Source organism: Crassostrea angulata, unplaced genomic scaffold (genome assembly GCF_025612915.1).
Source record: "Crassostrea angulata isolate pt1a10 unplaced genomic scaffold, ASM2561291v2 HiC_scaffold_273, whole genome shotgun sequence".
NCBI classification, from domain to species: Eukaryota; Metazoa; Mollusca; class Bivalvia; order Ostreida; family Ostreidae; genus Magallana; species Magallana angulata.
Window position 1 is genome coordinate 6,646 of NW_026441826.1, and position 4,602 is coordinate 11,247.

The 4,602-nt window shown below is 34.1% G+C and overlaps 1 pseudogene; it reads right to left on the bottom strand.

Annotated features, from left to right (window-relative positions):
• Positions 1-354: 354 nt before the first annotated feature.
• LOC128169997 (uncharacterized) lies at positions 355-4,580 on the bottom strand (annotated as a pseudogene).
• Between the last annotated feature and the right edge of the window lie 22 nt (positions 4,581-4,602).

The window sequence follows — 4,602 nt, forward strand, 5'->3', positions numbered from 1 at the left end:
TGTTCTGGTCATCAAAAAACTGACAACCATGAACCAGTTGCGATTTATCGGACGATAACTTCACACCTTAAGGGCTTGCAGACATCAGTGAACTTTATGAAAATATCGCTGGCCATAATGAATACAAAGCTTGATGCTGCGAATAGACGAATCAGGCTTGGAAGCGGCAGGAAAGAAACTAACGTCAGTAGAGACCCCTGACCCAGCCCCCATCATCAGAAACTGACTTTTTTAATATCGTATTTTAAGCCTTAACTAATGTTATGTAATATCCTAGAACATTTTTGCCTTATCCAAATACCATTCAGTATTACTTGTTGACAATCACATACAGGTAAAAGAAAATATACTCACATGGTTTGCAGCTGCCACACCAGATGACAAAACACAAGGCCTTCCATCTGTCTGGACCTTGTAGGTACATGAACTATCTGTTGATTGTCATAATGAAAATTATTAGTGAATATGTCAAATTTATCTACAGGAGACACATTTGGATTCCGTAATTCAAAGACTAAATCCATAATAATTATTTGAGACCAATTTTGACCAGAGAGAGATGGAAAATTAAATGTTTTTAAATTTTTAATTAAATAAATCAAAATAATTTACTAACCTGTAGACGTTTTGTTGGTGCTGGCAGCAAGAAGCTCCTTCTCCAATTCCTGTATTCTTTTGTCGGCTTTCAGCAACACTTCTTTAATTTTGTCGCATTCTTTGCAGTTCTAGTAAAAATTAAAAAAAATACATATCTAATTTATAATAACAAATCAAAACAATATTCTACGAAATCTATAGTGAAAATAATTAAGTTCGTATTCCATTCAAAATACCTATTATCATCTGTTATCAACTTACAATTATTTGCTTTAATATTTAATATTAAGCAGTTTTTTAGTGTAAAATAGTGCATTGATCTACCAATGCATGTAAATTGCAAAACTTCAATAATTTTTTTTAAAGCTACATACCTTCTTTGTCTTTTGCATCTCCTCCACAGGAATCTTAGTCTGCATGCATGATTTTCCCACAAAAATAAAGACAAATGAAAATGTGTTTCTATAGAATGATACAAAGATGCATAATAATAAAAATTGATTTTTACAAACAGATGAACAAGTAAACAATTTCTTTATTGGGATAATTCTTATGAAGATTCCTATTCATCAATTTAAAACCTTATATCGTACCTTATCATAACTGCTATTATTTGTAACAGGGTGCTGCAAGGGGTTTCATGAGCAAAACGGTAGTTTCTGCCATATCTGTCTCGATCTTGTGGTCACCTAGTCACCTCTGGTGTGTTGTAAAACTCGTTTTTGTGCCAGTACCTCTGGGGATGAAATGGCATCATTGAGCTGTTGGAGCAATTGTATATCTGTGAATTCTGGTAACCATAGCACATCTGGTTCTGGTTCATGAACGTGTTTGACATCACTTGGTTATGATATATAGCATTGTTGACAGTGTTGTTGGAGGGCAAGCTGGTGATGGCTCGTTGGCTGATACCAGCTGAGAGCAACTTTGGGTATCCAGGTCAATATAGGTGCTACCTTCACTGTCAGGCGGATGTGTTGTAGTTGGATTGGGTTGAATATCATTGGAGTCTTGAAATTTATAATTAACAACGTATTTGAGCAAGTTTTATTGATTTGTTACAATTATAACAACAGTTATATTACATACCAATATATGTTATATTTTCATAAAATATCTAAATCCAATTCTATCCCATCTATGCTAGCCAAGTGTGAGGATTCTCGTTGTTTCTCTACAGAAACACTATGATCATCTCCATGGCCTAGCAAAGATGCATTTATCTGCAAACAAAGTGTAATATTAATGATAGTCTATAGTGGCAGGGGTGTTTTTCTCAGAGAGCAATTTACAACAAATTGTTTGATATCTAGAATAAGTGTTCTGACGGAAGTTTGTTGTGATATCCTCTGCCGCATACATATCATGGTACGAAATTCAAGCGAAGAGGAAAAACAACACATTGTCAAAGGTATAATTAAGTCTGTGAAAACCTAAATAAAGATGGCTCATTCAATGTGGCCGCCAGTGAAATGAGCGGGAACAATTCCATTAAAGATTTTAGTTATAAAACTTACTATTTTAACAAATTTCACTAATATTTTTATAGTTATAATCTTAAATATTATTATAAAACATTATTTAGGTTCTTTCCAAAAAATTCAGAATTATTTTTAAGCAGCTTACTTTGATGAAGTAATTTATTTCAGTTTAACCATTCATTATAAGTTTTTAAATATGCTGATTTTGGTTTTTTATTTGACAAGTTAAACAATCATATTCAATACATTGTATATCTATAGTAATGATTGATAAGCTTTGATTTATTGACATTCATTGGTTTTTATGGCTTACGGCCATCTAGTTGCCGGGTAATCTTTACGGCAAAGAGTTCAGTTATCTGAACATGCGCGACTAAAAATAGTTCTATTCGAATGTTGCAAAGTTAACTGTTTGTTGTTCAAAATAAATATCTTTTAGCAAAATTATATTTTCCATATGTTATTATCACTTATGTTATTGTAACCAATATGAATTGACTTTATTTAAATAAACTCGAATTCTAACGTGAATGAATATTAAATGCAGTGTTTTCCCTAGGCCTTTTTTGCATAGAGGTATAGGCCCCCGCCATGCATCACGGAGTGCCGCCATGCTTTCCGCTATCATGCATACATGTATTATAAGCAAAAAATCTTTTCCCAATTATTTCAGATCCTAACAGTGATAAGTAAATGTAAATTTGTCGTTAATTCGTTCAATCTTCATAAAAAACTTTTGCACCCACAGGGAGCGTCGGTAACTTCGATCGACATAAATCTCAGCAAGGGGGAAAGTGTTTAACGGTTAAAGACTGAACTTTTGATTGAGATATATTGAAACTGGGATTATAAATCGGTAATAAATGCGTATATAGAGGGGCAATTACTACTTGTTTTAATATAATGTGCCTTCTTCGACACCTCCGCCATTATCGAATGTTAGGGATTTTCCAAGATCTAAAAATAGCACAATGTTCCCTCGATGGAGTTACCTTGGTTGTGCTATGATTGAACTGTTTATTTGTCGTAAAAATATTGGAAACTTGAGACCAAATGTACTCAAATAAGAAAACAATATACAGTTAAGCTTGATTGCAAGTCATATACGGAAGCGATGTCATATTACTATAACATAGAGACATCGTATAGTATGCCTCTGAAAATGACTGTGTACACATGTAATGTGAAGAGAGATTGACTGCAAAGTTATAGTGCAGTAATTAATTTTAATTAAATTTGGTGTCAAAACAAGTCTGCTGTAATTGAATAGTTCTGCCTTCTGCCTGTTTCTTGCCCCCCCCCCCCCCTCCAAAGAGTTTATCTCTGTACAAAGGGAAAAAAATAAAACAGAAGGTGTTAGAACTGCCTTGTGAATCTATATATCTTATAAAAGCTTGTGAAGGTCAGCCTCTTAAAAAAGTAGAAAAAACCCAGAAAAATATGAATAAATATACATTTATGAAATACAAATAAACTGGAATAATACTTGTTGGTATACTGTATAGCTTTAATTTCACTCCTCATTTCCTTATTTACATATCAATTTTTTACCTACTCCCAAAAAAGTGGGGGGGGGGGGGGGCAACTCAATGATAATTCCATTTTTTATATGTAAATTTTAACAAATTTGTTGCTGCGAGAAAAAGTGGGGGGGGGGGGGGGGGCAGTACTGTATAACTTTAATTTCACTCCTCATTTCCTTATTTACATATCAATTTTTTACCTACTCCCAAAAAAGTGGGGGGGGGGGGGGGGGGCAACTGAATGATAATTCCATTTTTTATATGTAAATTTTAACAAATTTGTTGCTGCGAGAAAAAGTGGGGGGGGGGGGGGGGGGCAGGCCCCCCCCCCCCCCCTGATGCTACGTGCCTGATACTTATATTTGAGAGCATGTTGGTTTTAAGTGTTTTTTGTGTCCTATATCGTTGTATGAATTTACAGTTAATGTACTTCAGTCGTTGGATAAAATTAAAGAAAGAAGCAAATTGTCTCATATTGGAGTTTTGGAGTTTGAGTCTGACATCATCATAATTTTTTTATGCAGTCTATGATTTTCCTAAAAGCAATGGTGGTTTCAACTAATTGATAAAAGAGGCGTCTAGATTTCAATCCTGTCTATTTCGGTCACTAAGGTTCGACCAATCAACAAATGGGGCATGTTGATATCGGTCCTGTTAGTTTCTATAGATCTATGAATTACATGTAGCTAGTTACTTTCTATAGAGCTATACATAAACTAAAGTTTCCGTAAGAAATAGAGGGAATCATACTCGATCCATGTAAATATAGTCATATCAAACCCGTAAGCCATTATGGCCCTTCAGGCCTTTGATTTTATTTTTAATTCAACATAAATTACCGGTACATTATACTGTATTGACCATGTCTTTGAATGAGTTCAATGATGACAGAACAGCTCATTTTTTTCACAATGGTCTTTTTGCTGTTGTTCTTTTTCTTCTTTTTTTGTATCTTTTTCTCAGCATCCCAGTTTTCTGTTGACAGTTTCAAAATTGCAGAT